The 22,469-nt window shown below is 56.0% G+C and overlaps 1 protein-coding gene across 3 annotated transcripts in view; it reads left to right on the top strand.

Annotated features, from left to right (window-relative positions):
* The first annotated feature begins 11,722 nt into the window (after positions 1-11,722).
* The window catches only part of ASB2 (ankyrin repeat and SOCS box containing 2), a 42,866-nt gene continuing 32,119 nt past the window's right edge, over positions 11,723-22,469 (top strand). The window contains exon 1 of one of the 3 annotated variants that reach the window (XM_042944182.1): positions 11,723-12,434. The gene's annotated coding sequence lies outside the window, so the exon portion shown is untranslated. Of the gene's footprint in view, positions 12,435-21,622; positions 21,967-22,469 lie in introns of those variants that run through there. The other 2 variants (XM_042944180.1, XM_042944181.1) reach the window with 2 other exon arrangements.

Here is a 22,469-nt window from a genome sequence, read left to right as displayed (position 1 = left end):
ACCCACAGATGCAGCCTGGGCCCCCGAATCACCTCTGGGCGGAGAGCCGTTTGCCCAGGAAGAATGACAGCTGTGTGTGGATTTTCAAGAGCGAGGAACACACTATTGTGTTTGAGCCATTGTATGTTTTGGGATTTGTTAAGGCAGCAAATATTTACTAATTCAGAGGACAAGAGGCTGGGCCTCAGGAGGTGGGCAGGCCTCAAATGAGTGCTGATTGCTTACTGTCTGAGTGCCCTGAGCAGTCCTTAATCTCCCTGCAGCCTGTCCGATAGGAATCACTGTCCCATGCTATGGATGAGGAAACTGAGGCCCAGAATCACAGGGTTGGGTAGTGATAGAAAGGGCATTCAATCTGACCCCAAACCCGGTTTATAGTTCATGGAAGGACTCCAGATCTTTCTAATGCCCTCTCTCTCCAAATGTCCTTGTCCTGGTTGCCAACCCCCTCAAGCCTCCGTGACCTCAAAGTTGCTGAGAATTTGGCCACGTCACTGCTAATGGCTAGGACCTGCTCATGGGAGAAAGGGGCCGGAATACCTCTGTCCATCGTCCCGGGGGCATTTTAGGGGCCGCTGCCAGCAAGTGGGGTGATGTCTGGGCCAGTCTCATCTTTAGGCTCCATTCTGGTCCCCAGGGCAGCCTCCCACTGTCCCAACTTGAGAAGGAAGCAGCCCTTAGTCCCGTCTCTGCGTGGCATGAAATGCCCCATGACCCGTTAGGGACATGTTAGTGTATTAGTCAGGGACCCTACAAGTACAATTGTCAGATTCGGAAAGAAAAAGAATGTATATATAGTTCAATATGAATTTCAGATAAACAAGCAAGGAATTGTTTAGGGTAAGTATGTCCCATGCAATATTTAGGACATACTTACGCTATGAGTATTGTTGCTTATCTGAAAATTCAGATGGAACTGGGCCCCCTCTGTTTTATCTGACGACCCCAACTGCAAAACCCAGCAGCAGGCACACGTGTAAAGTAAATAGAAGTAATGAATTGGCAGGGGTGTGGGCAGGGTCAAGGGCACCAAGACAGAGGGAGGCGTCCGGAGTCTAGCCTGTCAACAGGCGCTGCAGCCTTGGAGGATGGAACCCTGTCAGAGCCCTGGTGGAAAGCAGAGGAAAAGCTGGAGAAATAAATAGCCTCCCTTTCCTCTTGTCCTGCCCACCTGGCCTCCCATTGGTGGACCCAGTCAAAAGCCACAAGGCAAGGACGCTGGGACAATGCTCCGTCAGCCTGCTGGGCACAGAGCGGGGCACAGAAGGACAGAGCGGGGACCTGACAGCAAATGAGGAAGCCAGCTCTGTCCAGAAAAGGAAACTAGGGTTTCCTAATCTCCCTTGGGCTCTGTCCCCTTGGTGGTACTTAAAAGAGGACACTCCTTGCCAAGACGGACAGGGACGGTCACAGATACCACACCCGGGCCCCCAATCCTCCTTAAGGAAGCTCTGTTAAGAGCCCAGCAAGAGGCTCAGAGTGGAGGCCACGCACAGGTGGCCAGATGTCCACGGGGGTGGGGGTGCCTCTCACCCTCACCGCATGGCTGTGACTGACTCCAAGCTCATCAGGTTCTCTGGACTCTTGCATCCAAACCCCCCCCTAAGATTTCTACCGATTCCTGGGGCCCATGAGCCCTCTGCTGTCTCCACCCAGACCTGCCCCTCCCCCGGCAGACTTGGGGCCTATAGCAGCCACCATCCAGGAGCCCGGCCTGTCCTCCACACCCCCTGCTCCCTCTGCCCTCCTCCCTGGCCCAAATTCATCACCCTGTCGCCCTGAGGAGGTGGGAGTCAAGTCCACTCCACACTTTCATACAAGTATTTCCCAACAAAGACAGCTGTCTCCCCCTCGCCCACCCCCAGCTCTCTTTCTCCCTGTCTCCCTCCCCCTCTCTCCTTCCTCGGCACCCCCCCCCCCGCCCCTACCCCATCCATTCTGATCCCCTGTGCCTTGCACTAGGCTGTAGAAATGAAAGAAAAGATAGGAATTCTGAACTGCTTAAAAACCTCTCTACGCCGCTCTTGCCCCTGGAGGATAAAACTCGAAGCCAGCCATCTACAAGGCAGGGGTGGGGGCCCCTCACAGACACCGGGTCAGCCGACACTTTGATCTCGGTCTTCCCGGCCTCCAGAACTCTGGAGCCCGTGGCAACAAACACAAGGTGCCCGGCCACAGGTTTTAAGCAAAACGGGAGGCACTGACTGAAAAGCAGAGCTACAACCTGGAAAGTTGGTCTCGGCCTGATATATGGACCCAAGGGCGGTCCTTTGTAGGCCAGCCCCCCCAAACCACCACTCCCCCCTCGTCTCCAAGCCCTTAGCAAGCCTTACAAAGCTCTCCAGATCCAGCCCTGCACGTTTGCCCCTCCCCACAGCCTACTCTGACCACGCCCATCTCCTGGCCTTGCCAAGCTGGCCACAGCCCCCCGAGCCGCAGACTTTGGCTCCTGCCGTAACCCTCCGCCTGGGGTGCCCTGCACCCACCTGTGCACCAGACAAGCTTCGTCTGCCAAGACTCAGGGTGGCAGGCATCTCCTTTGTTGGAAGGCCTCCCTTACCCGCTCCTCCCTGCCCTTCTCCTTGCCCCCACTCCTCCTCCCTGCCCCCATCCCTCCCCTACTCCTCCTCCCTGACCCACCCCTCCTCCCTTTCTACCCCTCTCTGCCCCCCCTCTTTCCACCCTCCCTCTGCCCCATCCCTCCTCCCTGCCCGGACCCTCCTCTTACCCCTCCCCTTTCTACCCCCTCATGCCCCACCCTCTTTCTACCCCCTCATGCCCCACCCCTCCTTCCACCCCTCCCCCCCCATCCCGTCCCGTCCCACCCCTCCTCTCACTCCTCCTCCCTGAACCCACCCCTCCTTCCTAACCCTATCCCTTCTTCCACCCCTCCTCCTGCACCCAACCCTCCTTCTATCCCCCTCTCTGCCCCACCCCTCCTCCCTGAATCCACCCCTCCTTCCTCCTCCCCTCTCTGCTCCAGCCCTTCTCCTGCCCCTCCTCCTTGTCCCCACCCTTCCCCCCTTCCCTGCCCTCCCCCCCCCCCCCCCCCCCCCCGTCCCCCTCCCTCTCTTTGAGGCTGTGCCTCCTGACAGGTAGCTCTGGTATATCTCAGCAGCTGACACTGCTTCTGGCTCTTAGTAGGGCACCTGGCATTTAATTTGTGTCTCGAGGATAGAAATAGTAATAGTTGCATTTATTGAACACTTGTCTCAGGCAGCCACTGACTCAGACCGTCTTGGCATGTTACTCGGGTCACTCCAAGCCGCCCCACGAGGAAGGTGCCAGTTATGACTCCTGACCGACAGGTGAGAAGGGCCTGCGCAGAGAAGGGGCACTCAACGGGCCACCGGAGCTCCAGCCGCTCAGCCCCACACCACCGCTCCGCAGAACCCGCCTGACGGCAGGAGGGAGTGGGCACTCCAAGTGCAAGAGGGTCCAAGGGCACGCCTGTGCAGACAGGTGGAGCGAGGGTGGGGGCACCGAGGGAGAAGGGGGGCGAGGAAGGTGTGCGGGGCTGGTCTCAGAGGCCTCAGAGGCCCCATCAAGACCACCGGGCCACACGGCCTCTTTACATTCTCCTGGGATCTGCCTTTCCCCCGTTTACCCCCCACCCCAGGGGAGGCAGCAGCCCTCAGCCAGACAGGCACCGACTGCCCCGGGTCGGAAAGGCCGCTGGGCACTGTAGCCCACAGATGATCTTTTAGGCCCCCAGCCTCTCTCTCCCGGGACGTGTAGCACAACAGATACCTGATCCTGTCGGCCAGGCGCTGCTGTTCAACATAGGCCCGGGGCCCCTGAGGGGAGGGCAAGGACTGAGGGACCAGCTGGCCGGCCAGAAGGGGCTACAAAACAGGCCCTGAGGCAACAGAAAAGTCGGCTCCCATCCCGGGAGCCCGGAGGCTGGCAGGACCTTGCAGCGGGCCCGGCGTCCACCCCCTGAGCAGAACTCTGGCTGTGGCAGGCGTGGGTGCGTGCCCGGGTCACATGCTCCTCGGGGACCAGGCCAGGAGCTATGACAGTGCAGTTTACAGCCGCTGCTGGCTGTCGGCTGTGGCCCCCGGAAAACTGGGAAGTAAGGGAGAAAGAGGAAGAACAGAGAAAGAGAAAGGAATCTTAAAAATCCAAACCCTGTACTAACTGAACTTGGACATGTATCTCAAAGTCTCTGATCTACTTCCTCAGCTGTGAAAAGGAGACGGTCACATCTTTCTCCCAGGACGGTGTGAGACATCACACGCCCTTCTTCCCTGTGTCAAGCTCGTGCCAGGGGTCCCCGGGGGCTTCGGGGGGCCAGCCCCCGTGGGGCACGTACAAGACCGTGGGTGTGCACATGTGAGAGAGCCTTGTGCACATTGAGTTCTGGCCAGCAGCCATTATTTTTGAAATTACGTGTGATGAGGGGCCCAATCCCACGATTCACAGACTCTTGCAAAATCATCCGTACCCCATTTTTTAATTTCTGTTTTGAAAATACGTAGGTAGGCTTGATTTGAATTCCAGTTCTACTGATTTACGCGTAGAATTCTTGATCTCAGAGAACGAAGACACACGAACGCACTGACTTATAACTGCTCGTTCTGGTTTCACACTCAGGGTTCGGAGGGCCCTGTATTCCGAACAGTGCCTTTTCTCCATTTAGGGCCCCAGAGAGGGGAACGATTTGTCTAGAGTCACATAGAACTTTCCAGAGGGGCCGAGACCCAGCACCCTGGTGGCTAGGTCCGAGCTCTTGTCAATGTGTCAGCTGCCTTTCACCCCACCTGTGCACACATACACGCACCGAGAAAGACATGGAGAGCCGTATTTTTAGAAAACAAGAGACTTCAACACTGATTTAATATTTTTATAAGACTAGCTCATTCGCCAACTGTCGTGCCAGCTTGTGGATCAAATGCACCTCTTGTCTTCACTTGAAGAGTGTGAGCTCTGTGTGCATAGTGTGCTTGTGTGCACGTGTCCACAGGCACCGGCCGCCGGTAGGAGCCTGGCCGCGGCAGGGCTGAGACCCACCTAGGGTCCCCCCTTTCTTGCTAAATGGAGAAACCCCAAACTGCCTAATGATCACCAAGGCCGTTCTTTTTTCCCTGCTCGAACCTGACTGCGTTTCCCTCTGCAGTGACCTTCAGGGCTGGTTTATGAGCACATTCAATGAGCCATGCCTATAATAGTCAAGGGCATTTGAAATCCGAACACCCGGCCCTCCTGATGGCAGCTATTCCTGAAATCCAAAGCCGCCCCCCAAGGAGCGAAGGAGAGACCCCTGCCCCTTCCCCTCATCCACTCAGTGCAGACCTCATTCTATTCACACTGGCCCTTTTCCCACGGCAAGCCAGGCTTTTCTCCACCACAGCACTGTGGACATTGGACGGTGAATTCCATACTGGGGAGGCTGTTCTGTGCTTTGTAGGATGTTTAGAAGCATCCCTGCCCTCTACCCGCTAGATGCCAGTAGCAACCCCCCTTCAGTTGTGGCCACCAAAAATGTCTCCAGGAATTGTCAAACGTCGCCTGGGAGGAAATTGTCCTCAGTTAAGAACCACTGTTTCCAGCCAACCCCCATCCCCTCCGTCTCTATCAGGAAGTTTAAGCTAATAAAAACCACCAACATTTATAAGGCTTTATTCTAAGGAAGATAAATACATTTTCTTATCAGCTACGGGTACTATCATTTTTCTTTCAATTTTATATATCAGGAAGCCAAGGCTCAGAGAGGTAAAGTGAGCTGTCCAAGGTCACCCAGCTAGCAAGTGGCGGTGGAGCTGGCTGGTGACTCCAGAGTCTGGACTTTTAGCCACTGGGCTCTGTAGGAAGTGACCCCAACCTGACCTTCAGGAGGGGGAACAATGAGGCACAATGACATTGACATTGACACCCAAACTGCCTATACTTGAAGCCTCCGGCTGCTCAGTGGGGCTTGTGGTCTATTGTAAACTACACCCTCCCCACCGGAGCATCTCTGGGAGTCTGCAGGGGTAACAGGCATCGTAAATGTGCTCATGAGGAAGTCCAGCCCGTCTTCCTGTGTGGTGGGATTCCTGCCACTTTGCCCAACGACTTGGGTGGTAGGGTCTGCAGCACGATGTGACGATCAGCCGCTAAGATCACACCGTAAGCTTGGGAAGGAGCTGCAGAGAAGCAGGGAAGGAGTTTCTGGAAGCTGTGGCCTCTGCAAAGCCTTGACAACTCCTCTCGCTGTCCAGCTCGGTTTCCCTTCCCTCAGAAAAAGGGTGCTGGGGCGGATGAACTCCTAGCGCCTTCCAGTTCCAACATTCTTTTCTCTCAGTTCTGTGTGGGACACGGGCTAGTGGGAGGACGTGTCACCGTCGCGGAGTTCACCGTGCAACGGGATGCCAGGTCTGCCCCCGGCCCTGCCCCATCACACCCAGAACCCAGGCCCTCCTCATCAGGGCAAGCCCGGGGCCCTCCCCAGAGCGGCGGGGCTGGCTGACACCTCTGTGATGTCACCTCAACCGGCCACTTTGGATTCTCCAAGGAGCAAGGCCGAGGTGAAAGCCGAAGGCTGGGAGCGGTCCACTGCCCTTCGCCTGCCAAATTGGTAACAGCTGCACGCCTGGGGCAGCCACCGTGCTCCCTGTGAGCTCCGCGTCCACACTGGCGGGACCAGGGAGTGCATGCGAGAGGTATCTGCCTTCTCCTTGTCACCGCAGTGATGGGGGGATGGGCCGCAACGTGGCCCTCGCTCTGCATAGATGGTGAGGGGCCAGCCAGGAGATGCTGCACCCAGCAGTCTGTCCAGCATCCGGCACAACCAGGGGCTCATCCCTGGGAAGGAAAGATGGGTGGGAGGGTCTACATGGTGGTCTTGTTGCGAGAGGCCTTTCTCTCCTACCAAGAGGCAATAGAAAGCTCCCAGGCCCGCCATGGACACATTTATGTGCATGGAAAACATGTTCCCAGCAGCTAAGTTGGGTTTAGCTTTGTTTCTGAGTTTTAAAGGGTGACCCAGGCATGGTAAGTCAAGTGACCTGACCAGCTGATCGGGTCAGCAGCCTCCAGGATGGACCAGCCGAAGCCCCACCGGCCACCTGAGCTTGCCTGACCCCTGGGAGATGCCTTCCCCTCCTGCCACCTCCCTGCAGGTGGCAGGTGATCCCCTCCTTCCCTTTCTATAGATGCACCTTCCTCCCTCCCGGGTGGGGAGGAAGAAGTCCCAAGGATGACTGTCTCCTGAGTGCTGAGCCCTGGGTGGGCTCTTTCAGCCCTGGGATCCCATCTAACCCCCTAGCAGCCCTGGGAAGATGGCTCATGTCTCAGAAGATGAGACAGAGTCAGTGAGGTGCGGGGCGACGGCCAGGGTCCCGCTGCAAGTGAGGAACAGGCCGGGATTATCAGACGCCGGAGCCCATGCTGGAAATAAGACGACACGGTGCCAACTGGGATTGCATGTGGGTGGCATCTCCCAACAAGGAAGACATCATCTGCACAGGACTAGCCAAGCATGTCCCAGCCATGTCCCCACCGGGCCCAGGACACCCTCCAGGGGCAAGACGTTCCCTGGAGAAAGTCGGAACCCTCAGGCAGATGATCCTGGACACCAGGATCTCTCCTGCACATGGGTCTTTCCCCAACAGATGAGAGCCAGGAGGGACGCCAGATGGCCTCACTCTGTACCCCTGGGCAGGGGTAGCTCACTCTGCCAGCCGAGGACAGTCAGCAGTTTGTGGGGAGCAGGGAGGCTAGTGGCTCTGCCGTTTCTTTCTGTCTTATTGGTCTGCCCTGGCCACTCTTGTCTGAAGGGTCAGTTACGGCTCTGGAAGGCCCCAACCGGCTTCAAGAGCATCACGTCCCATGATTGAGCTTGTACCTCAGTTTTGCTTATTTAAAAAAAAAAATTTTTTTTTATGTTTTTTCTTTGAGAGAGAGAGGGAGAGAGAGCATGAACAGGGGAGGAGTAGAGAGAGGGAGACACAGAATCGGAAGCAGGCTCCAGGCTCTGAGCCGTCAGCACAGAGCCCGATGCGGGGCTGGAACTCACGAACCTCGAGATCATGACCTGAGCCAAAGTCGGACACTCAACCGATTGAGCCCCCCGGGCGCCCCCAGATTTGCTCGTTTTGATGGAAACCCTTGTAAGAGCCCACGGTTCGTCCCCTTACATACATGTGGGGGGCATTGGAGAGAACAGGGCTGGACCAGACAGCCCCTCGCCCATCCCTAGGGGCCCTCATCCTGTGGGTGTTGCCCCCACATGTAGGGTATTGATAGAACATGAAGCCGTCCTGCCCCTTTGTCCCGTCTGAAGGGTGAGGGCTATGTCCCGACTCTGTGCTCTAGAAATGAGAAGATTTTCTGTCTTCTCTCCCTGGAGTTTGCCATGCCCCCACCCCCGAGCTGAGGGGTTCCGGATTGTTCCAGAGGAAAGTACTGTTGGCCGCACACCAGAGGACACGGTGCCCATTTTAAAGAAAGGAAGAGAGTTGGGGATTTGGCTCTGTCTTCTCTTCAGTCCCCCCCTTCCCTTCCATGGATGCGTCTTCCTCCCTCTCAGGACTTGGCCACCTAAACCCCCTACCATGTGCCCTCTGTCTGCCCCCTACCTCCCATCCAGGGTAAGGATCAGACTCTTCTCTGTTCTTCATCTCTTGAAACCAAAATAAACTGCTATCAAGAGGCAGCCAGGGCCGGGGGCCAGGACACCAAGCCCGCAGGGGTGCTTATTTTAGAGGGTGATATTCCAGTGCTGGGTCAGAGCCTCTCAGGGCTCGGCACTGACCCACATCCCAGCTCCCTCCTCTCCGCTTAGCTGGCTCTTCCTACCTCCACTCTCCCCCTTTTTCTCTCCTTCCTGGAAGAGGCATCGCTATCCTAGGCAAAGGTGCTGCTCTTGGCATCCTCTCTGGGCCCTGCTAGGTGTGGGGCTCTATGAACTGCCCCTGCATCATATACGCGCATGCACACACACACATGTTTAATTATGGGAATTGAGACTAAAATAAACAAGAAGGGAAGTCTGGAAGGGAGAAGCCAGGTGTGGTGTGTGTGGCTGTGCGTGTGGGGGTGGGCGGGTGGCCAAGGGTCAGGCTGAGGCAGACAGACGAGGCTACAGACCTCCCCAGGTCTGACCTGGGAGCTGTGTGGCTTGCCTGGTAGCACATACATTCAACAGTTACTTAGTGAGCACTTACTATGTCCCAGGCACTGTTGTAGGCACTGACACGCAGCAGGGAACAGAAAGACTGTTCTAGGCGGGAGACGTAGGCAATAAACAAACGATATAAATACATAATTGGTAAGGGGGGTGATAAGTGTTATAGAAAAAAATGAAGCGGGATGAGGGACTAGAGAGGGAGGGAGGGAAGGTTCTATTTAGGATCAGAAAATAGAACCTCCCTGGTGCCAAGTGTGAGCCTTGGGGCTTTTCCTTGGTGGTCACGTCCTTCCTCCTGCCTCCCTGCAGGTCGACCAGTTGTTTGCTTTCTGCCTCAGCATCTATCGGTCCCTCTGTTACCCACGTCTCCATGAAAATGCTCCCTGGGGGACTGTTCCACAGGACCACCTCTGGGGTCTTATACAAAGGTGGAGGCCCTGGAAGGGTTCCAGAGATCACTGAGGCCAGGGATTCTCTGACGCTCGATGTCGTTTGTCATCCGGGACATGCCAATTAAACCTGCAACAAGATACCGCTGAAACCTATCAGAATGGCTAATATGAGAAAAGCTAGCACACCTGGGATTCTTGCTTTTGAATTCCTTTTATTTTTGAGAGAGAGAGAGAGAGAGAGAGAGAGAGTGTGTGAGTGGGGGAGGGGCAGAGAGAGAGGGAGACACGGAATCTGAAGCAGGCTCCAGGCTCCGAGCTGTCAGCACACCGCCCGACGCGGGGCTCGAACTCACGGACCGCGAGATCAAGACCCGAGCCGAAGTCGGACGCTTAACCGACTGAGCCACCCAGGTGCCCTGCAACTGGGATTCTTCTACGTGGCTGACAGGAATGGGGATTTGTCACTGGTATGACAACTTGGGAAAACTGGTCGCTTTACTAAAGTTGAACACATGCCCACCCCGGGGCCCAGCGACTCCCATCTGAGGTGCACGCCCAACAGAAATGCGGACACGCACGCACCAAAAGACGTGTGCTGGAATGTTCGAGCTATCCTGTCCATCATTGTCCCAAACTCCCCAGAAGTCCACCACCAGTGGAACAGAGAAGCCGGCAGCTCAGGATACCGCACGGCCGTGGGAAGGGACACCCGTCACGTGGACGAATCTCGCACCACACGGGAAGAAGACACAGGGATGAGGCCGTTCGGAGGACATTCAAAACAACCTTTACTGTTAGAGGTCAGGGGAGTGGTCACCCCTCCTTGGCAGGAGGAGGTGGGTGGTGGTGTAGAGACGGGGGCAAAGAGGGGTGCAAAAGTGGGGGAGGGCTGCTAAGATCCTCCCTTCGATGCAGATGCTGAGTGTCCTCTGTTTGCAAAGTTCGGCGGAGCTGTGCACCTGTGTGTGCTTTTTGTGTGTATGATACGTTAATAGAAAGTTTTAAAAAGTCAGCGCTCGTGCTCTGTCTCTCTCGGTCTCAGAAATTAATAAAACATTAAAAAAAAAAAAGTCAGCGGTCGGCCCTCCGCTCACATGCATTCAAGAAGAATCTCCGGGGGAAGAGTCAGGCACAGGTACGTTTCATAGGGTTCTACTGTGCGGCTTCAGGCAGGAACTGCGGACTTAGCCCGGCCCGTTCGTTCTGGACGTGACCAACCCGTGACGTCGACGGACAGGCCGGCCTGTCTTTGTCTTGGGCTTTGCGGACCTTTACTGCAGTGTCAATGCTCCCAGCTAGGATGAGTAAGGTCCAAGGTTAAAAAAAGCAAATGTCCACCAGTTTCCTCTCGGAGCCTTGTGGGTGGGGTTCTTTGTTTGGCCCCAACATTCGGATCCCCTGTTACATGGCGGGTGGGGCTGTGGCTAAAAGCACTGCCTTTTGCGTCAGAAAGTTCTGGTTCAGATGTAAACCACCACTTGTACGCTGTGGGGTTATGGACAAGTCCCCCAACCTCTCTGGGCCTCAGTTTCCTCATCTGCGACATAGCACCTGCTAGGAAGGTTGTGTGGGCACAGCAGGATGACGTCATTTGTTAGTGGAGGGGTGCCTGGCTGGCCCTTCGCCCCGCATTAAGAAATCATGCTACGGGGTCGGAAACCCAAAATCCTCCGAGGCGAAAGCGCTTTCGAAATTGAAATTCAGAAGAGTATTCAGAATGGACCAAGTGACGTTTCCAGCCCCCTCCCCCACGCCAGCCTGTGGGGATGGAAGCGTCTGGCAACGTGCCAGGAGCATCCCGGACGCTCAGTGCACGTGGCCGTGGGTGTTGTCCTTGCCACCTGATGATGCTGACATCTTGTGCCATTGGGTCTATCCCAGAAACAGGGGCCCTCTTCCCTGGCCCTGGAGGAAGGCTTCGCTCCGCTGTGTGCCTGCTGGGGCTTGTCCACATGCTTGCTTGTTTGCTCCCCTACCCTCTGCAGCCCAGCCTCACCCCACGGCGTCCCGGCCCCCCGCAGCTGGATCCCTGAACCACCCTGCCCCTGTGGCATGCTCTGCCTCGTCTGCCCAGGCCCCTTACCCCAAACCCAAACCCCCTTCTTCCTCCCTCGTTTCCCTTGCTCTCGTTCCGTCCATCTTCTGCCTCCCTGCCTTCCCTTTATCCGCCCTTCTCCTCCCCCTCTTCCCAGCCTCCCTGTCTCCCCCCCTCCCCTCCCCCTCTCCTCCCCCTTCTGTCAAGTCCCTCCTGGCTCCGTTCCATCCCCTGATTATCTCAGTGTCCCTCTCCCTTTGCTTCCCCGCTTTCCCCAATTATGTCTTCTTCTTTCTTTTCTTCTCTCACTTATGCCTTATCTTCTCCCCCCTTCACCTCTTCCTTCTTCTCCATCATCTCTGCACTTGCCTCCCTTCTCACGCCCCCCAGTGTCCCCGGCTCTGTCTCTTTTATTTCCCCCTGCTCGCTCCCGTTCCCCACCCTCTTTCCCCTTCTCTCTCTCTCTCTCTCTCTCTCCCCGTCCTGGGGAGTTCCAGAAACATACCCATATATGGCCTCCATGTCAAGGATCACAAACGACGACGTCACGTGAGGGCCAGCGCTCGGAGATGCTCTCTGCCGCGAGGTCCGTAATTGACGCGCTGCCGTGGAGGAACCGAAGGCGGCATGGCAGCCTCCCCCGGTGCAATCTTCAAACAGGAAATCCGAGATGCACAACATCTTATAGTTTGGCTTGCCATCACTGGTCATGCGGTGGGCCCGAAATAAACTCCCTGCTTCAAAGGAAAGTGCTTCAGGACTGCCTGGGCAGAGCGGCCAAAAGCTCAGGGCCAGGGCAGGAGGAAAACTCAGGGAGGATGTTCTGAATTAAGGCACTCTCAAGAAAACCCTTTTTAGTTCCCCCGAATTGGGCCCCTGTTTCAGAGCCTAACAGGTAATGCATGCTTTCAACGTTCTTACACAGACCTCAGGGAAGGTTGCTTGGCTGGGACTTAACCACTGCGCTGCTTGGTCGCGATTCTTATCATCAGACCCCTTGCCTGCGTCCCTGTCTCTAGTCTCTTGTGTCACAAAGCATGCTGGTGACTTTCACTTTGGACCTGGGGGATGTGGAATCAGCTGTGTGCACACACGTACGCATTCTTCTGGGGGACGCTCACTCACAGTCTCACTCTGCGGTGCACTTCTGGACGTGGAAATGAAATGGGGTTATCGGTGTTGCTATTGTGGGTTCCGTAGGCCTTGGGCAGTATCCGGGGGGGGACAAGTGACTTTCAGAAAGGCTTTCAGGTCAGGTGAATAGATAGCTATTTTTATGCATGGGGGCATCAGTGTCACGTACGTCCATGGCGTGCCTCTGTGTGCACAGTTTTGTGGGGCGATAGCAGCCCGGTGCGGTGAGCTGTGTCTCCAAGCTGCTCGGGGCTTACGGGAGGAAATCCAGTCTGCAAACAGAGACTGACACCATGTAGAGAATGAGAAATGCTTTGTGAGATTTAACAGAGCGCTGAGGGAATGCAGAGACGCTAGAGTGCCTCGTGTGTGTGTGTGTGTGTGTGTGTGTGTGCGCACAAGGACATATGCAGGGAGGGGACAGCTTTTGAGAAGATGGCTGGATGGATGTCACCAGGCAGAAGGACAGGGCGAGGGACCTCCAGGTGGAGGGGCAGCTGGGGCAAAGGCAGACAAGTCAGGGTGGGTCTGGGGTGTCAGGAAGTGCCAAGTGGCTACAACAAAGGCTCAGGAAGTGGGGCAACACTGGCGTGGTGGGGAGGGAAGCCAGAGGGAGATGCAGATACCCCCGGCCTGGCGGGAAGATGGCATGTTTGCTGATTGCATTGGAGCAAAGGGGGTTCAGGTGCGATCTGACTTTAGGCAGCTCCTTGGGAAGCCAGGGGAATGGAGGGGAATGAGGAAGAAGAGGGGCAGCGCTCCTTAGGGAGGACAGGTAAATGACGGAGACTGCAGGCAGGGCAGGGGCCACCCCCCTGCAGAGGGTAGCAGGACTCTCTGCCCATAAAGGAAAGCTGGGGTGTAAGTAAGGCAGGGGTGGAGAGAGCTCCCGGGGCCCCGGGGAAGAGCCGGCTGGGGCCAGAAGAGCAGCCACGGCCCCTGCCCTCGGCATCTGAGGCCTGGGGTAGAGCAGGGGTGAGGCAGCCCCAGGCAGATGCCCCAGTCACTTCCAAAACGGTTGGATGGGTCCCGACAGCTGGTGGCAGGCCTGTTTACAGCTCGGCCTCCTCCGGGAGCTGGCGGTGGCCCCCACCTGGCGCTGTTCTCGTTTGCATCATCCATTCTTGCACAAACAGGTCAGGCCCTGAGTGCCCCGGGTCCTCCACTGCCCCCACTCCCGTGACCTCACGACGAATAACATGGCAATCAATATCCGCGAGCAATTCATCAGACACCTCCTGGGAGCCAGGCACTGGCCCAGTGCTTGAAGTGATTTCTCTTATTGACGCTTCTCAAGGGCATCCTGAGTTAGAGGTGATCTTGACTCCCATTTTCCAAATGTGGAAACTGAGGTTCTGAGAGGTTAAGGGTCTTGCCTGGGGCCAGACAGCTAGGAGGTGTTAAGTTCGGGATCAAACCCTGGCCTCTTGGCCTCCAGGGTTCACATTCAAAGCCACGGCCTCCCTGGGGCCCAGCGCCGCGGTAAACAGACCCGCCCCTGGCACAGTCAAGGCATCATAAGGTCCCTGTATATTGTGGACAGGCTAGATCCAAGAGAGTTCTCCCGAAGGAGTCACAAAAATATCTCTGGACCCGCCCAATGTCCTTCCATTTCTGAGCTACAGAGGGTCAGGCTGCCCAGAGGAGGTGGCCGGTCGCAGGACTGGTTTGTATTTTTACCTTTTATCCTTAGCACCTTCTTTTGGACTAATTAATGCCCAGGAATATAATTGGCTCCTAACTTGCCTGATTTTTTAAAGAAAGGGACACAAAGGAGAGGGGTAGAAAAAGGAGAGGAAAAGCAGGCAAACAGAGAGAAGAAGAAAAAGATTTCAATAAAGGCAGTGGGGGTGGGGAGCGAAAAACAGAAAGGAGAAAAACTTTGGTGAGACCCTGATTCAAAGATTTCCAGGCAGTACTGCGGTTGGATCCAGGTGAGGAGGCGGTCTGGGAGGGCCCTCCTGCCCCGCTGAGCCTTCCCAATGTGCAGACTGGAGCTAGGGTTTCCAGAGCCCCCGGCCCCCCCGGGGCCAAGGTGAGGGCTTATGTTCTCCTGCTGCCCAGGACCAGGCTGGGCAAGGCAGCACTTGGGTTGCAGAAGGGCAGGGGCGATGGCTGTTGGAGTCTCGGACCTGGACCGGAAGGCCCCCTCCCCCGCCCCCCAGGCTGCCGGCACAGATGGCAGGGCCTGCATTTGCCAAATCCTGGGCAGAAACTGGGTTGGGGCCTGGAATCCAGCACCCAGACCTGTTTGCAGCTGAGCCCCACTGGTGGGTCTGGCTGCAGTAGGAGAGGGACAGGAAGATGGGTCAGGAGACGTGCGGAGGGGGCTAGGGCCAGCCCCCTGCAGGGCCAGCAGGTGAGGGAAGAGCCTTCCTTCTGGGAGACTGAGGCAAAGGTGACCGAAGGGCCCGGAGGTTCAAGTTTGGGGCCCAAAGAAATAAAATGGAAACCTGGCCTTCGTTGATGCTCCTCTAAGCTGGTGCTCACGGCTCTGCCTCAGATTGTGGACCTTTGGGTCTGTGTGGAATTAATGCTTTTCCTTGGAAAACAGATGGTTTTCCACCCACAAACAACAACAAAAATTTTTTTCCATTGTTTTTCCTACTTCTCTCTCTCCTCACCCTCTTTCCTCCTGCTTTGGGTGGCTTCCTCAATGTACACCGATAAATAAATAAACCCCCAAGACTGGTTGTCAGAGATCCACGCAGAGTGAGGTCAGCAAAGGGCGCTCACCTCCAGACCAGACGGGGCCCTGGTCTCCCTGGCCCATCGGATGGGCAGAGCCGGGTGGCATGGCTGAGCGGGAACAGAGCCAGCTTTGGATGGGTTCAAATCTCCGGTCATCACCTCCTACCTGGGTGACCTTGGGCCAGTGCCCACCCCTATCTCAGCCTCAGCTTCCCCTCCTTACAATGGGGAGAGAGCCTGTATGGTGGGGGTGGGGGAGACCTGCCGCCCGCCCCCCCCCCCCCCCCAGCAGTTCCCCTTGGTAACTTCCAGCAATTCTGGCCCAACCTTGGAAGCCTACAAGTCCTGGCCTGAGGGAAGCCAGGGGCTTGTAAACTGCATCAAAGGGTCGGGGATTAGCAGAGCTGGGAGGGACTTCTTAGAATCTTTAAGAGTCTGGACAAAAGGCTCAGAGTCCCCAGCAGCTGTGAGGCCCAGAGAGCCAGCAGCCAGAGGCCTGTCAACACTGCCCCACTGCAGAAACCTACCCTAGGGCTTTGACCTGAGCCCCTCCTGGGGCCCCAAGCAAAGTGGCCTGGATTCCACTCCCCATCTCCTCAGGGCTGGCTCACCCCCGGCAGAAACTTGCAGAGTAAGTGACCCCTGGCCGATGCCCTGAATACTCATTGTCAGAGGGTCCTATGAAAAAGAAGGGCAGGGAGGCCAGTTCTCAACCCACTGGGCCAATTGCGACCCAGGCCTCAGTCTTCCCTTCTGCACTATGGGAAGAGCGCTACCCCACCCCACCAGGTACTGAGAAGGTCAGATGGTGCAGTGGACCACAAATACCAGCTCCCTTTATGATTTAGGTTTTCAAGCAGTAGGACCCAGGAAGGGGAGAGAACATTTGAATGATTTACAGCCATGAGCCCTCAAGCTAGAAGTGTATCTGAATTTTCTAGAACCCTCTACAGCCTGACGGAATGGCAGATCGGAGAGAGAAGTTTTGACAGAAACTTACTGGGCTTTGCATGGAGTGGGGTCAAAGACCCTGGGGGCCAAGTCCCCGCTTCCTCGCATGGCCCCGGGCCGTCAGGATTGCCTCGGGCAGAGGCTCATGTGATCTTTGCAAGAAACTGAAACTTTTGCAATTGGCAGATGGGTAGATTATGTATTACATATACCGTATACGCTTGTAAGATAGATGTGCACATATCCCCATGTACACATATACACATAGACCTTCTGATTACATACATGCGGCCTTCAGTGTGACTCCGGCCTTTCCTCAAACCCACAGAACAGAGGGATGCTGCTGTTGGCTACATGGGGGGAGGACAACGGTCAAGTCCGATGCTGCAGGCTTTCGTCTCTTCCTTATCAGTTTCTCCCTGATGTGCCTCTGTTTCCTCATCTGTAGAATGGGAACAACAATAGTCTTATCACAGATTTATCAGGCGGCTCAAACTCACAACGTGTGTGAGACCATAAATTAACTGCAGGGGAAGGCATTAGGGGGTGGTTTCGCAAACACACATTGAGATCTGCAGTGACAGATGTACGCGACAGTGTGCTGTGTACGAGCTAAACCGAATGGTGAGCACGCCCCTCTCACACCTGAGAGACTCTTGCGGACACCGAGGAATATTATGCCACACCTGTCATTTGTAGGCTGTCGCCTCGTATATAAATTCAAACCCGCGACTGAGAGGAGAGTGGAACAGGTTGTGACTCCTTCCCAAAGCTCCTAGGACAGCGGGTGACGTGAGCAGGAAGGGCGGAGGGGGCAGGAGGGACCCTGGGGAGCAGAGGATTTGCAATGAGGGGACAGAATCCAGCCTGGGTGCTGACCCCATCACTGACCCAGCCACCCGGTCGGCGGCCACAGCCACAGCCACAGCTTTACCTCCCGACCACAGCTGTCAAGAGAAGGCTGGCTCGCTGTTGCTGTTGCTCTTTTTAAATGGAGGACGGTGTAGGAGAATCCAAGCCCCTCAGAAGGCACCTCCTTGGAAACTGCCAACTGGGAACGAGGTCCAAGGGAACGTCGTCCCAGCAGGGATGAGTCAGAGCAGAGAATCACAGCATCTTGGGAGCCATTGAATGACATTAGACGATTTTCCTGGGCCACTGGCTGCGTGCCAAGTGCTATTCTCCGCATGTATACACGTTACCTCATTTCATCTGATGACGCTTCCAGGGGCTGTATGCTCTGATTATCTCCATTTTACAGATGGGCCAAGTGAGGTCCCCGGGGTGGGGGAAGTAACCTGCTCCCCATCGCACAGCCAATAGGTGGCAGGGCCAGGGCTGAACCCGGGCAGTGGGACACCCGTGGCTGCACCACCTGCCGGTGCAGTGATCTTGACAACAGCTCTGCTTCCAAGGTTTGACTCATTCATTCATTCATCCAGCATTTAATAAACATCTACTGTGCATCTGGCCTTGGGTTACGTCCTGGGGTCATGACACGAATGTGATAGAGTCATGCAATTTGGAAGTTTCTGGATTCTATGGGGAGATAGGCCCAGAGCAGGCCATTAGAGCAATGGAGGCAGCTCTGGATGCCTCAGACATCAGATCAGGGAGGCTTCCTGGTGGAAGAGATGCTTGAACGGCATCTGGAAGGACGACTGGCCATGTGACAGGCAGGGAAGGGCCGGGAAGGTGGATGAGCAGGGTTCTGTCTATGAACAGCCTCACATCTGGAAGTGGCTTGCCCCGTTCATACTCCCGACCCCGGTCCCTGGTTGAGAGGCAGCCTGGGGTGCTGGATGATGGCTGCCAGTTCCCCTCCTTGGCCCATGCCCTCCCAACCATGCCCCCATCACCAGTTTTCCGATAAGACACCGGCGCAGCCACTCCTCTCACCGCAGCTCCCAACAGCCCTGGGACCCTACCCTCCGCTCCGGAGCCACTGCCCAGGCAGCCCCTGGCTGGCAGCAAGCTGGGATCTGTGGGAGGGAAGGGACTGAGGGCAAGAAGGACCACTTCGTAAATGCTATTGTTTCATCCTCAGCACAGCCCTGCAAGGGCCCACGTCTGTGTGCCCATTTCACAGATGGAGAAACTGAGGCCCAGCTTAGAGGAACACTGACTATGGATGGGCCGGGTGCTGCTCAGAGTGCTTTGCATGTGCTAAGTCAAGGAACCTTCAGAGTCGCTGTTGTCCCATTTTACAGATGCCACCTGGAGAGAGAGCTCCACTGGAGCCAATGTTTGGGGTGCTGCAAAGGGGGCAAGAGAGGGGCCCCCGGAGGCCCCAGGGGTGGCTCTGGTCTCTCCTTTCCAAGCTGGTCTTGGACTGGCTGCCCTTGAACTCCCCTCCCTCTGCAGACCCCTCGCTTCCCCGGGTAAAACCACCGGCCTCCTGCTTTCTCTGGGAAAGGGCTATTTGTTATCCCAACCAGCCTCCCAAAAGGTCCCTAGGGACGGCTGGCCTCTCTCCAGGACTCAGGCCTAGAAGGTGGCCCAGCCCTGGGCAGAAGCCTCAGAAATCAAGCTAGGCAGCATGCAGAGAAAGGAAACTGAGGCCAGAAGAGGGACAGGGCATCTCCCAGGATCAGTGTCCCTCTCTCTGACATGACATAGGCACTCTTATTAAGTCCGTTTTATAGACAGAGAGCTTGGGATTCTAAGGGATCACACAGCTAATCACTGGCAAGGCTGTGACTTGAATCTGGTCAAGCTGACCCCACAGGCTGCTTTATAACTGCCCCTGCCGCTGAGACCGAGCAGCGCCAGCCACCTCCACCCCCCACCCCCACCTCCTCCGCCAGGAGACAGACCCCAGTGTCCCTGGCAGGCATCCCGGGCCTGTAACTGCTTAGGCCCAGGGCTGCAGAGTCCCCTCCTGAAGCTCTCCGGGGCTGAGACCCTCTCCCCCGGGATCCCTTCAAGGCCATTGTCTACCTCGCCTGTCTGTGTGCACCTTCCTCTGGGTAGGTCCAGGGCCTGATGCGGGCTCCCTGCCCCGGTGTAGGTCAGGCATCCTGGCTGGATGAAGATGGCAGTGTTACCCCCGCCTGGTCCGAGCCGATGCGCGTGCTGGTTACTTGGATGGCGTTCCTGGAACACCGGAGCTCCAAATCCCAGCTTTCCAGCTATCTGTCCTTCCTTGTGTGAACCTTTTCCTTCCCCTTCCTGAACCTCAACGGCCTCATCTGTAAAATGGGAGCAACCACACAGGGGCCTCAAGTCCTTTCAGGAGTGGAGGTATAGAAGAATTAACATCAAGCCGAGGGAAGACGTTCCTGCTTTCTAGAGCTGTTGTCAGGACAATGCCATGAAATAACTGACAAGTCTCTGGGTGCCACCAGACCTGTTGGGGAGGGTCTGGGCCACACCTGTTGGGGAGGGAGTCTGGAATTGGCTGTAGGAGACTGACAGGTCCAGGTCATGCTTACCTGGCTCCTCCCACAAGCGTCTGGTCAGGAAAGGGGCCCAGGAGCTGGGTGCTGTCCTTACGCCTCTGATCAGCTCATGCCAGGCTGCAGGGCCAATGGCTGGGGGAGGGGGTCCTGTCGACTGCTTGCTGGGCCTCCTACCCAGACACTGCCCCCGCACAGGCATCGGCTTCTAGAACGTGGTGAAGTGGGTGGTCTCATTCCCATTGTTACTGATAAAGGAACTAAGGCCCAGCAAGGGGAAGTGATTTAAAGAAGGTCACACAGCTAGTAAGTTGCAAATTGAAACTAGACCTGGGGCTTCTGACATCCGGATCTGAGACCCTTCCCCTACCACCGGGTTCCTTATTTCCTCATGACTAACGCTAAGCTCTTTGCATATGGTAGACCTGTTAAGGTGGCCATAGGGGACCCTTGGGGACAGGGAGTTTGGGGGTTAATAGCACAAACACAAACCAAATGTCTCACTGAGTTGTAGAGGCTAAAGAACCAGAACAGCACTTGGAAACCCAAAACTCTCTGTTTGCAATGGGAAACTGAGGCCCAGAGAGGGGCAGGGACTTGGCCAAGGTCATACAGCACTCTAGTATCAACATGGCTACTATAACCCAGGTCTCTGTCTCTCTCCAGTGTCTTCCCCCTTGTCAACCTGGCCTGGAGCAGATGCCCTCAGATGGGGGCACAACGATGCCAGGCCAGGCGCTGGGCACCAGCCCTTCTGGTCAGTGTAGCACCACATGCGCTGATTCCTGCCTTGTGCCAGGTCGGGGTGGGTCGAAGCCTGACCCTGGCCCTGGGGCAGCCAAGGGGGTCACCTCTCACTGGGCAGAGCCCATTCCCCACCCTCCCGAAGGTGAGCTGGGCCCACCCAGACCTCAGGCACAGGGAAGCAGGGCGCCTGGGTCAGCTGGGCTGGGGACCCACCTGGTTGCACAGCGCCCCTGTGGGGACCAGAGGATCAGAGGACGCGCTCTAGGCCATCCTGATATTTAACAGGTGGAAAAATCGAAGGCCAGAGAGAGGAAGAGAGGTGCTCACAGTCAGTTGTTATGTGAACCTAAATCTCTTGATTCCCTGTCTTTGGCTATTTTTACGATACACAAAACTAATGTTGATGCTGCTACAAAAAATCAACATCCCAAACATCAGGCACAAAATGATTCTGAGGTCACGATGCCCCTTCCCCTCCTCGAGTGTGGAAAACCAGCATGGCCACCTGACATGTTGATCGAGAAAAGGGTTCTCAGCCCTGGCTACGCACTACAATCGTTAGGGAAGCCTGGAACATTGCAGTGCTTGGGCCCCAGCCCTGGAGGCTTTGAGTCCATCCATCTTGGGTGAGACCAGGGCCTTGGCATGTTTTCAAGACTCTTGGCCAGACCTGAGAACCATACTTTAAGATGATTTTGACTGCATAAAAAAAAAGCCCAACTAACATTTGCTTAAAGCAGAAGGATCTTCAGTCTCTACCTATCAAGCCAGAGAGGGCAGACCAGCATTGGTTCAGGAGGTCAACAATATCATGAAGGACCCAGAAGACCTAACAACGTTCACTCTGTCAAACTCATGGTACCGGCACTTTTCCCCTCATGGTTACAAGATGGTTGCCGCTGCTCCAAGCATCAAGTCCTCCAAACACAAAGCAGGGGTGTGGGTGAGGAGTTATTTTCCCCACTGCTGTCTCTTTTATTAGGAAGATGAAGTTCTTTCTAGGAGGCCCCAGCAGAATTTTCTTTATGTGTCTTTGGACAAAGCTAGGCTATAGATCCACCCTAAACGAGTCACTGGCCAAGGGGGTGAGATCATTCCAACTGGCTTGGAATAATCATGATTCATCCATGGGAAAGGGCACTCTGTTGTCTGAAGAGTTCTGCTCGGGCACTGCTCTGTTGTCTGTTGTTCTGCTGTCAGAGGAGACGGGGGAACTGGCTGTTGGGTAGGCGGTCATGAGGGTACAGTAAACTTTAATCAGGCATTCTCTTCCCATGGCCTCGGGAAGGGGACCCAAGGTCAGGTCCACACGTGAACTACTGACCACAGCCCAGAGGGAGAAGTTGTAGCAGCAGAATACTTCTTGGAAGAAACTAGGCAGGCATCCTGGAAGAAGAGGCACACTCGATCTGGGCCTTGAGGAGTGAGAAGGGATCCTGAGGAGTGCAGAAAGGAGGAAGATGAGTCGGCACAGCCCAAGCAAGGGCGCTGGGGTGGGAGCCGCAGGTGGGTTGGGGGAAAGGTGCGTCTTCGCCTTACCTGGAAGGTCAGGTGTGCTGGGGGCATGGGTGCAGGGAGAGTAAGAAATGGATTCAAAGGGCTGGAAGTCCCGGGCAACAGGTGCAGGTAGAGGAGGGACTTGGTGAGGTCTGGGGTGTGGGTCCTCAGAGGGGACGGTGGGTGGGTGGGGCTGGGACACCGCCGTGAAGGCCACTGCCGAGGCAGGCAGGAGGAGATCCAGGCCTGAGCCAGCCAGGACGGGTGGAGAGAGGCAGACAGAGGCGAGTGATAACCAGCGAGACTGAGGCAGGGCACAGAGTCATTGTTCCCAAATGCCTGTGTGCCGCTCGCTCGCGAACCTGCTGTCTTCAGACCTGCAGCCTCCTCTAGCTGTGCTTGAAAAGCCCAGACCTGCTTAATAATAACTTTGCTAGTGCCGGATGGAGCAGTCGTTGTGACCCTCAGGGCTGTTACCAGAATTAGAAGGGTATCTATCAATATCAGGGTAT

Source organism: Panthera leo, chromosome B3 (genome assembly GCF_018350215.1).
Source record: "Panthera leo isolate Ple1 chromosome B3, P.leo_Ple1_pat1.1, whole genome shotgun sequence".
NCBI lineage: Eukaryota > Metazoa > Chordata > Mammalia > Carnivora > Felidae > Panthera > Panthera leo.
The sequence above is the reverse complement of the archived record's forward strand: the minus strand, read 5'-3'. Positions and strand labels throughout refer to the sequence as shown.